We start from the raw sequence: 12529 nt of genomic DNA, 5'->3' as shown, positions 1-12529 counted from the left end.
TACTAGAATTTGGTCTTTTCACTTCATCACCCACTCCACTGCATTAAGGGTCTTTAGTGTGGCAGCACTATGCTTTGTTCTCATGTGAATAAACAAGGAAAATCTGTCTGTCCTGACTATTTTAATTCCCAGCTCCCCCTGAAACAACTATAGAACAATGGCAATGTGCTGCCTGGCAGGCGCTGGGCAGATAGCCAGCTGGCCGGTCAAACAGCCAGGAGACTCCCTTATTCAATCAGGCCAGGAGGAGGCTTGATGTTCCCCATTGCTCACAGCACCTATCACATCCACTCTTGTGCTATTTTGGAAGACAAAGAACATTGAATTTTCTTCCTTATATCTTTGCACCTCACCCTGCGATAATGTGATTACGTCAAGCGACAGGATTGTCGTTAAACTGGCACTTGATGGATTACTGGTCATAATTATGTTCATCTTGGCCTATAAAGGTCGTCATTGGCCGCCTTCTCAATATTGTTGGAATTTAATAAATTAAATTCTGAAGCTGATGAATGAAGTGTCATGTTTTCATTAGAGGGAGACAATGACAATTGATGTAATGGATGGAAATCTGAATTATGTACATCGGCTTATAGGGTATTTCCACTGTCCTCTTTCATCCATGCTTTGTCTACTGGGTTCAATTGAAATTGTATTTATCCATCCTTAACCCATATGTTATCAGAATGAAAATGCTATTTTAAAGTCAGTGTTCAGGTTACTTTTTTTTTTTTTTTGCCCAATTGTGACATGTATCTAATATTTTCATGTCACGTGATTGAGTTTTGTTTTCATTTTTTTCCCGCCAAATCTGACCTAGGCCTCATTTTTATGTGCATATAAATTAGAAATGTATCTGAATTATCATGTTGTGTTCAGCCAAGCCATGCATCACATTGTTTAACAAAACTGCCAGGTCTGCGACAGGTTACGTTTTACCTCAAAATCCTTGAAATTGCCACACATTCGAACATACTAGACCTAAATGTGAGACCCACTACTCCATGTGATGTCAGTTTTCTTGCACATGTGTGTCACTCGGACGCTTTGCATTCACTTTAGAAGTTGCATTTGATTTCTTTCTAACATGAATTACTACATAAAAACATTAGAGTTAATAAAAATTCTAACTCTGTATCATGTCCTTCTGTTTGAACATAGCCTATACATATTTCCAGAAAAAGACAACATATAGTAAAAAGCTTGTTTGTTTCTGTTAACTTACCGTTAGTTAACTGGATGTATTATGATTGTCTCCCTCGGGCTAACTCACATAATACACAAGTGTATTCTGGCAGACCTTTTTCTGTCTGTAACCGATCGAGCACATGTAAATACTGATATTTAAAAGAGCAGTGGGAATGTAGTTTATACTCTGTAAATACTCACTGTTCCTTGAACCAAATTAAATGGAGTCCAATCACGGGTGACCCATGTGCTTCAGACTCATCCGAAGCCAGCACATTCCAGCTGGAGCTGCTGTTGGCTAAAGAACTCCCAGAGGCAAACACACTTGTTCGTGTAATTTACTTTCATTATAGGGCCTATTTGAAATAACCACTGGTCCATACTACAAAGTGTAGAGCGAAACAAATGGCTATCTTTTGTAAAGTTTTACGCTTGAGAGCACAACTGTTGACCGATGAGGTGTGGTGAGATCCCTGCTGAGGGAGGCAGCGACCTTTGCTTTGCGTTACTACCAACAGCTTCTTGTATTCTCACAGTTTCACTGCTTCCATCTGTAGATGTCTCAGTAAGTTTTCCATGGGTTTTGGCAGTATTTATACTGAATTCCGGTATCCGTCAATTTCCTTTTTGTGCAGATTCCCGTCTAATCCTCTAGATTCAGGAGCAAACCATGAATTTTATGCAGACAGAGCGTGCTATGTCTTTTCTGAAGCTCGTGCAAGAGCAAAGACTTTTGCAGACGCTACAGAGTTTGTTTGATGTGTTCTCCCATAAGTCTATGCACCTGGGGATGGGTATTAGCCAATCTGGGTATTTTCATAGTGAAAGCAGGCACAGAGGGAATTATGAGACAGTAAGTGTATTCTCTGTGCTTTGACCTCATTTTTTTTCAAATTTATTTTTTATCTCTTCTGCTTATTGTTCTTCGTCTGGCGTGGGGGCGGCCAAGGTCAATGTCTGCCGCGATGTAAACAAAAAGTCTCTGGCTCCTGCTGGCTTCCTCTGTTCAGCCCCTGGCTCTTTAAATAATCAATAAAACACACACTCACATACATTCCAGTGGTGTCCTCTTACTTTTAATGGTGGCATTGTATGCTTTAATGATTTTATGTCTAGACGACAAAAGAAATTATATCAGAGATGTTGGTTCATAATGATGGACAGTGTACATATGAATGTAATAGACAAATGACGTTCATTTGTTGTTTACTGCATATGAGCATACAATGGAAAGTTTGGAACAAAGTCTATTCAGGGATAACCCCATTGTTAGGATTTGGAATTTCTAGGAAAGACAACTCTAAATAACCTCTTAGTTTTTCTTAGTCCCTTCCCAAGTTCTTCAACAGGCTGGCACTTGTTTTGGAATAAGTTCTGCAAAACAATGCATGGAACAATCAATACAAAGACTGGAAATTGAACAAAAAAATAAAAAGACTGGAAATTAAAGGATCTCCTCCCGATTGGGTATTTAAACAATTACATTTAACCACATTTTGAAATAAGATCTTCATTTGTAAATGTTTTTAAGAAATTACTATGAAATTGTTGTTTGTCACGGTCTGAACATAGTTGATCTGTGCCGCTGTGTTAGCTAGGAAATCACTTGAAAAAGGGTTTATTAAACTCAATGGCTAAATAAAAATAAAACCCATAAATCCATCCTGTCATTCTCACAGATTTTTCCTATTGTGTGCCAATTAAGGCAATTGATGACTTTGGAGGCATATTTTTCATGAAAATGGGGGTAGAATTCCAAATCCTACCAGCTGCCATGTACTTGATCAGCCGTAATACTAAGCCTCGAGAGCTGATAACATATGGGTGTTCGAACCAGTGCTGGTCCATTACTTGTTATGTTTATGTTTTATTATTCGGGAGAAAAAAAGTGAATATGAATCTCTTGCTTTCCCTTTTTCAGAACAAGGCAGTATTCCGCCGTCTACCATAACTGGTACTTTTGCTGAAATACTCAATTTAAAATGCACCACTAAATAATACAGCATATTCATCGATGCACGTACGCACAATGGTCACATTGCAAGTTCCTTTCAGTAGCAATGTTATGGAAAATTATAAGCCTTCACACAATAACATATTTAGCACCCCAGAGTGTTTCTCTGTATACTTGTTGTCTTGTATAAGTATTAATTAGGGGAAGGATATCACATGTACTGTTAGCAGCTGCAGTCTTGCTCTTAAGAATGTATGAATGCACGTCATAAGACATTACACTTGGAGCGAGGTGGTGGAGGGGCAGCTAGAGCAATATTTAATGAACAAACCTTAGGTGTAGAGAACATCTGTTGCTTTACAAAATGCATAATATGTTAAAACATGCGTGTAAACGGATACTGTTAGGAATAGGGTAATTGAGCATTTGAAGTGCTTATCCCTCAAAGATGGTGGCCACTTAACCTGGCCCGCCACATTGATTGTTCCATATATCCGCTACGAATATATTATACACATCAATCTGTGAAAGATCCAATTGAGACTTTTTCATGGGAGGATCATTAAAAAAATATATACACAGCTACTGATTGGACGATGGCACATCTCATCACACTCATCCACAGTACACCACAGTATGACGTTTTGGTCAACGGGAACCGCGAAAAAAAAAAAAAACGCCGCGTGTTGTTCTTTGCTCTTCATTTAATAAAGAAAATTAAGTGTAATTGCAAAAAAACTTTGGAAATGGACCGATTGCAAGAATCGCTTTGTATTGTACTCAACCAGATAGTTCTTGGTCACGTCTGCAGCTCCCGCCTCTCTCTCCTGATTGGCTCGGTTCCAAGATGACCTCAAAGTGGTTAGACACTTGAGGTTGTCAAGGTGGTACTACATGATGAATCACTGAATAAGGCAGGACATTCTTGCTTAGAAGGCTACTTGTGATGTTATTAGTTTTGTAAGACTGGTAGGGTACACGTTTGAAATTGGGCAAATAATGTCGTACAAATGTGTCACTCAGATAGAACATTTCATTGTAATCTTTAAGAGAAATCATTTCTTCTGCTATTGATGTTGTAGTTTCTTTTCCTAAATCTAATTTAATACATTGACTTGATTGTATTAAAAAAAAGGGTCATCAGGTTTAGGTGCATCATCCCAGCAACTGGAAAAGCTTTTTTTTTTAGCACTGCCAGGGATGGATCAATGTAAACCTGTTTCTCATTTGGAAGTTTTTGCTTGTCTTTGATGTAACGGTATCTGTCCTGTTTGTGTGACAAAAGGACATTTTGAATCGCATATTTGCGCCTAGCTATGCTAGACAGAATGCATTTCAAATTAGGTTTACTGCATCTCAGCCTGATTCAGTTGTGGTGTGATGGAGGGATGCATTCGCCTCCATGTTTGGTCTGCATCAGTCACATCTCTGAATGCTCATTAGTGCTGTCAAGGTGCCAAACCACCCATCTATAAAATTCATTTTTAATTAATTATATTGTATGTACACTTTTTAATTAATTATATTGTATGTACACTGCTATGCCTGACCCCTGCTTTAAAGATTCTTGAAATACTAGAACACCGGGACCATAATTTTTTCCCAACTTAATTATGATCATCAATTTATAGCTATGTGCTTTTTAAGGACTTGACATTTTAAGGCGCAATAAACCAGAAACTAATTTCACTGGCTTCCATACCTCCCTCAAGGGTGTGACCTCACTCCACCCACTTTATTCACACTAGCTTTTATCATCTCCACGTTATTCCCTACAGGCCATACTAGCACATTAGGGGTGTTTAGTTGGTGGTCTGCCTGCAAAGAGACAGTGGAGAAAGTTGATCAGGTTCTTCCTTCACATATGTATTTGAAAAATTTTCAAGCATTACAATTAGTGGTATGGTCTGTGTCAGCTGTTGATATATGATTCCGTGTCGTGAGGTTGAATTTTATTTTGGAGCCAGAAAACGAAAGAGGAAAAAGATTTCTGTAAACAGTTTTAAAGTGTCGAAGTATCCTTTTGGTTATAGAAGATAGGATGATGGTAGGTTTGTTTTTTCAAGTCCTCAGGTAATGACTGCCTAATTAATTTGATTAATGAAAAAAAAAATCCTCAAGGGAAAAAAATTGCGTAAACCCCAATCCCATTTTTCAATATGACATTAGGTTTAATCAAACGTTTTTGGAACTTCACTATCACAGTTAAAATACCATGCCTTTGGTGCAACTTTAAAAAAAAAAAGAATTCCTTAGAGCCTGTTGAGAGGTTGCTTTTTTGTACAGAACTTTGATCTTCTTAGAGCTGAGGGTTTTAAACAGATTAAGTGACACATGTTCATCAGAAAAGTACAAACATTGTCAAAAAGCGTAATCAAAGCACATTGGGACGTTCGCTTTTTCAGTCACGTTACCTCATCTATTTGCAAATGTTTACCATATGTTAGGAAAACCTCCCTTTGCAACTGCAATTTGGGACAGTTGCTTGGCAGTCTTGTTGCGGTGTTAAATTAATGAAATTCTAGGATGATAAAGTAAGTAATATCCATCAATTTTCTATGACTCTTAAATTGATGACGGTTGCCATTGACTTAATGCGAGATGCTTTTGAGTAGGGCTGCAACTAACGATTATTTTAATAATTGATTAATTGGACGGATAATTAAACAATTGATTAATCTGATAAATGTCACATTTTTCAATTCCCTTCACAATACCTTGAAGTTGTTTTAGGCATGTTGTAAGTAACAATGAAGACATTTTTACCTTCAAAAATAATATTTTACAACAGCTTCCTGACTTAACTTTAGCCTACAACTGTATCGATTATCAAATTCGTTGGCAACTAATTTATTAATCAATTTAATCATTTAGTTGTTGCAGCCTTAACAAGCTAGTTTAGACAATAAGATGTCTGAAAATTGGCAAAAAATGTGAATTGTTGTTTTCTAAACTAGAAGCCAATTTTTGTTCATGTCCTACTTTGACTTAAAGGGATTCTCTATTTTTAAGACAAGTAATTCTTAAAAGATAAATGTTAGTATGAGTTATGATAATTTGATATTAAAACCCCTCTTAATGTTTTTGTTGTAATAAAGTTTGTAAAATTATTTTAAGTTATAGGTCGCCATTCTTGTTATGTCGCAGTGCGTGACGTCACTGGTCCCGTGGCCAAAATTCCAGCGTGTCACTCGTTAGCTTTCCCAATATGTCATCAGTTCTACCTTTCCTATTTGAACCAGATCTGAAAAGTGAAGAGCAGGACAGCACTGTCGGTCGTTCACAATACGAGCTTCAGGGAAAAATGCGTGCAGCAAATACCTGATAAGACAAAAGTTGGGCAAAACTGGTGATGCGAGAGAGTCCTGTTGGGAACTCCGGTTGGGAGCGAGAGTGTATGCTGTCCGGTTTTATTAGCAGATATTCAAGGTAAGCATATTGCGTTTTCAAACTTATCCCAATATAATTATGTAGATTGTTAGCATCAAGAGCTGTCGTGTGCTTTACATGTACAGGCCAAAGAGCACACCTTATGTAATCCATGTCTTGTACATTGTAACGCGTGGTAGCTAGGATACGTGTATAAAAGTACCAAAAAGGGGAGAAGCTTCGACTCTGCACATTTATTCACAAAAAAATAATATTTCCACCTTGACCACTCTTCACTCGGGAGCTTAGCAGTAAGCAAGCAAGCGTTCCCTGACGAACTCCCAACATTGTTGTGAGGTCCACGTCAGAGTCATTGTCGTCACTGTAGCGTGCCGTAGTGCTTTAATTATTTAGTATGATTTGGGGAAAACTCCCACGAAGAATAGTCAACATAAAAGATAGCAATAGTAATCCAAATCCGCGTTTTTTACTCACTCGAAGATCCAGAAATTAGACCGATCCCATGGCAATGTCGCAGCCGTCGATTCCACAAAATAGACTGATCTGAAAAGCCGTTGTAGGACCGACAAATCAAAAAATGGACAGATCCGAAACCGATATTGCAGACGTGGTGGGACCGTCGGATCCAGAAAATAGACGGATCCCTTACTTGACTGAGGATCCAGGAAACATGTTCGGGCGCCAGTTGTAACACGTGGTGGGTAGGGTACGTGCATACAGGGACCAAAAAGGGGGAGAAGCTTCCACTGATGCACATTTAGTCACTAAAAATATTAATTCCACCTTGACCACTCACTTCACTCCCCTTGTTTCCATTTGACTGGAAATTGCATCCAAAAGCAGCACATCGTGGCATTTTACTTCGCGAGTTTAGGCAGCAATAAGCAATTGTTTAACACGCTACAAATTTGGAAAGATACCAATTACGTCATCACTGCGAGCCCGCAAACCATGGCGCCAACTAATGGTCAAAATGTGGACTAAATCTTATAAAATATTGCCATTGATTTAACATTTTATGTGTTTCTAACAACATATTTTAGTTCAAGAGAACAATTGTGGTTTATTAGAGCCTACATGTATTTAAGTCAGAGGATCACTTTAACAAAAAACAGTGAAGAAATGTGTTAATATTTAGAACTGAGAAGTGATATGTATGTTATAAATATCAAGAATTTAGACAGGTTTAAGGTGAAGAAGGTCCTAAACGATTAATTGGTTATCAAAATAGTTGTCGATTAATTTGCTAATTGATTAGTTGTCGATAAATCGATCAATTGTTGCACCTCTACTTGTGAGACACTAGGTTTAGCCGATGTGGCCTAAAAATAAAATCTCACTTTCATTCAGTTATCCATTTTGGCCATGTTGGTACACACTTGTATTAATTGTTTAAGTATCTCACTGGTTTTGAATGGCTTCGACACATTGCTTTTGTGTGTACTTTAGCTCAGATGGGTTTTAACTTTTATAAGGTACAACTTAACTGATTAGGTCACAAAGTGTAATCAAGCCATATCAGATAATCAAAACTGCTTTGATTTTCACTTTCAAGGAAACAATTACCCTATTGTACTTCATGAAATACAGCTTCTCAGTCCTAAATCAGTATAAATTTCAAAGCAGAGCCCCCACACCTCCAATCACCTCTAAATAGGGTGAAACATAAACACTATTTGCGGCGTAAATGTGATCTCATTCGACTGTGGAGTGACATGGAATGTGGCTTATTGTTTTAATTGTGGGTTTATAGAAGGCTCAAATGGTCAGTGAAGCACAAGCAACATGCCCTTGGGTTTGTTTGCTTTACACTTGGATTTTCCCCTTCCTGGCAGGTCTTGATGAATATTGTGTGACACATCCAAATGTCTGACTAGCCATAGCCTGTCACCATGAAACACTCAAAGGCCAATAATAAAAGCATCAAGCATCTTGGAAATTTGCTTCCCATTGCAGTGCTGCCCGATTCACTATATGATGAAGTCCATGAGCTGGAAAATTGGTGTAATCATCCTGGCCTCTAACCTACACTGCACCCTAATTTGGCTGTGGGAGGAGTAGATGATTGCATCAAGATTGGCCTCTGCCTTTGGAGGTCAAAACGTGTTGAGGACGAGGCTGACTTCTACTTCCTGTCTCCTTTTAACAGAGGCACATTAATATTGCTCAATTGCACATAGCTTTATTAAAGATAATTAGTCATGATCACAGGTCTGTAATGACCTCAAGGTCTAAAGTAGCTCTGCAGTATAATAGAAGCTAAACAAACATGTTTGACCTGGCTCCTGCGCTAAAATGAGTCGAGGGTGCTTAACATATGAAGAAATATATTTACAAATATTAGTCATGATCACAGGTCTGTAATGACCTCAATGTCTATAGTAGCCCTGCAGTATTGTAGAAGCTAAATAAACATGTTTGACCTGGCTCCTGGGCTAAAATAAGTCGAGGGTGCTAAACATGTGAAGAAATATATGTACAAATCATTATTATGGACAAGCAAGCATATCGGTCCGTGTAACAGAAAGAAAAGCATCAGTATCCTTAGATTCAAATCAGACCTTACACAGATATACAGTTCTGGATCAAATTCAGGTATTACTGATACATCTGCCAGTGCGACCACTGAACGCCCAAACCATATATTCGCACGTGTTCCTGTGGTAAATCAAAAACCGCAATGATGAATTAAGCGGCCAGTGGCGTAATGCCAAGTTCACTCTACTGTTTCAGTACTGCTGTGTATCTGTTTATATGTCATTTGGGTGTTGGCGCGTGAGGGTTGTGTTGTCATTGTAAGCACATCTATATAAGTTATGGGTCACTTGAAGATGCAAATAAACACTACAAAAATCGTATACATACATGCACTAAAGCAGAATTTTGGAGGGATGGATGGATAGATTTTATTCATCCTCAAGGGAAATTCACTGTTCCAGTAATCTCCACAATGGATAAAATGAAAAGTAGGCCAGTTGTATTAGAAGCAGACTTAAAACAAAACAATTCAAAATAAACTGTATGAAAGTCTTTATAATTTAATAAAATGCATGAACTAGAGACCATAACTCCAGCTTTGATCGTGATTTTAATTAATTTTGAATACCAGTACCTCATTTCCGCAGATAATCAATAATAAAGAACTTGTTTATATATTAATTTTAGAGAGGGGGGAAAACCATTAATAATGATTTGAAGAACAGTAGAGATAAGAAACTATCTAAAGCAGTTTTGCTGTTGGTGACCTCTACTCTTGCTTAGTCATACTGCAGAAGTGATTAATGATGAGTTCGTCAGAGCTGGCTGACATTATGTGCTGCTATGGCAAAGAAAATGAGTGTACCACTAGAAGATTAGTCTGATCTCAGGGTAGTGAATAGAGTATGTTAGCGTTTCTAATTATTGCATTTTATTGTGGACAAATTATAATTGGACAACAATGTTGAAAGATCCCAGCTGATTATATACCTCTAAAATGATCATGATTTCTCTCTGACAACACACAATGAAAATTAATTTAGGCACTCTACTGGGAAGGGTTTTTATGGCTACTTGGCTGAAAATGGGGTTGAAAATTGAGATGATCATACGTGCATTCATTGGACCCACACTGAATTTAGCAAGTTATTGCCTTTTTTTGAGATTAACATGATTAAACTAGAAAGGGCACAAAAATATGGACTGTTAACTTTTATCGGCCTCCCTCAAAACTAAATGATGGAATCATAGAGGGATAATGACTGCTGTTTGTCTTTTTAACTGCTCTTACTTTTTTAAAAAGACATTTACTGCATACTTTCTGGCATGGCAACTGTTTCGAGCTCTTGTACCCCACAGTGAGGTATTTTTAATAGAACTCCAAGGTCAAACTCAATCCATATCTAGACATTGTAACATCTTTTAAATTCTGTTTTACATGACTAATCAAGCATTAACCCCCCCCTCCCCCATGGACGTATGAGACGCAAAGCTGTTAATTCATGATTTATTTATTTATTTTTTTTTTTGCCACTGAATATTCGAATACCCATTAATTATTTGCACATTTACGGGATTTCAGTGAAAATCATTTAATACCTTGAAGTTGTGTAGGTCAGGATCAGTGCTATCACAGATTACATTAAAAAGTAATTTAATTACTGATTACACCTCAAAAACACAATCTAGTTACTTTACTGATTACTTTATTATCAAAGTAATTTAGTAAGTTACTTTAAAAGTAATTTATGAGTTACTTTTTACCAATTTTTCTCCCTTTGCCCCCTCAACATAAGAATGACACAGATAAATGTCGTCACATGACTTTCCAATATTTTAATTTAAAGGAGAAGACCAGAATTTTTTCACCTAAGAGGTTTAATTAGTTGATGCAGTTGATTTCAACCACTATTGACTCACACTACCTTAACCACTCCGGAGCCTTGAAATTAACAAATAACTGACAAACTGCGTGGAATTTGTTGAAATCAACTCCACCGACTAATTAAAACCCTCTAACTCGAAGATTAAGCCTAATGTAAAAAAAAAAAAAAAAATTAAATCTGAATTTCGGGTTAGCATTAACAGCATATCAGTGCCAGTGTCAAACAACGCAAATTGACTGCACAATAATCAACAACACACAAATGAATTGCACAGTGCAATAAACACAAAGGTGGGGGCGGGCGCGGATATGCACGCGCAACCCGGAAGTTCGCCGTACACACACGCGGTCAATTTGGCCACAAAACGTTGCGGCAACTAAGTTTTTTACACTCAGTCGGACTTGGAACACATCTCAAAGACGCTAAATGAACACGTCACCTCACGGCATAAGTGTGCAACACGAATATTATACAAACAATGCTTACCAACTTGGAGCGATGAGTGTCCGTCGTTGCAACGGCAAAGCTACGGAACAGCTGAGCATGTAGGGGTCCAACCTATCGCTGATAACCTCCAGAATGACTCACGTTCATTTATGGATGTACACAGATCAACATTCCCTCGCATATTTCAATACTCGGCCCTGGCCCACGCGTTTGTCATTCCCAAAACACTTGAGACTCGAGACCAAAACAGGAAGTAGCTGTGAGCGGTTACCATGGAAACAAACTACCATGAACCTTTTCTAGCATTTTCTATTCAAAATGCTCTTCGTACATGACTACAATATTCTTCATTCTACATACATTATGAGGCAATAACAAAATTGTAATGTACAGATACTTAGGAAACTAATCAGATTAGTGGTTTGGAAAAACTAACGCGTTAGATTCCTCGTTACTGAAAGAAAGTAATCTGACAGTAACCCGCTACTGACAACACTGGTCAGGACCCTATATCAAGGACCCTCTGTATAGCAAATTAATACTCGCCAATTTTAACATGCTCTGATTTCTGCCCACATGTAGTCATTATTCTAACTACAGAGCACTCTTTGATGCACTTTTTCCCTTTTCACTTCTATTCTTCTCTCCTCCATCCAACCCTATGGTTTGCCAGTCTGTGTCTTAAACATCCATAATAACTGTGCATTATTTCTGTAATGAGGGACTGTTAGGAACACATTCTGCTTTCCTGCAATCTGCTGCCTCCCAAGCACATGTTGCCACTATGGAATGAACAGAAAACAGCCACCTTCAGGTCACACAATAGACAGATTCTGCTGACCACAGAGTCTGCCACACACTCCATTAGTTGAGGGTGTGGTGTGTTGGAGGTGGAAGGAGACACGGTACAACTGTGTTCATTAATCACTGTCACAGGAAAATAAGTTAATAGAATGAGGGAAGAGGAGCACAGACCACCATGTTCATTGGTTTATACAGCCTTGTCTTCCATATGAAATAAAAGCCCCCTCACCCTTTTCTGACCCTCAATGGCAACGTAAACAAGGAGAAGCAGAAATTATTGAGGTTATTTGCCCCACTCTTCTGTTTTTATACATCAAATTCACTAGCAGTACGATAGACTGAAGGTGTTATGCTTTCTAACTTATATAATGGTAAGGGGTTT

General features: G+C 38.0%; 1 protein-coding gene across 11 annotated transcripts in view; it reads left to right on the top strand.

The window, feature by feature from the left end:
• The window catches only part of LOC130923410 (signal-induced proliferation-associated 1-like protein 2), a 140634-nt gene that overhangs the window by 35158 nt on the left and 92947 nt on the right, over nt 1-12529 (top strand). Inside the window, exon 1 of one of the 11 annotated variants that reach the window (XM_057849097.1) lies at nt 3839-5676. The exons of 9 other annotated variants lie outside the window; for them this stretch is intronic. The gene's annotated coding sequence lies outside the window, so the exon portion shown is untranslated. Of the gene's footprint in view, nt 1-3838; nt 5677-6141; nt 6572-12529 lie in introns of those variants that run through there. One more of the 11 variants, XM_057849095.1, reaches the window with a different exon arrangement.

Source organism: Corythoichthys intestinalis, chromosome 10 (genome assembly GCF_030265065.1).
Source record: "Corythoichthys intestinalis isolate RoL2023-P3 chromosome 10, ASM3026506v1, whole genome shotgun sequence".
Lineage (NCBI taxonomy): Eukaryota > Metazoa > Chordata > Actinopteri > Syngnathiformes > Syngnathidae > Corythoichthys > Corythoichthys intestinalis.
This window is presented reverse-complemented; position numbering and strand designations above follow the sequence as displayed.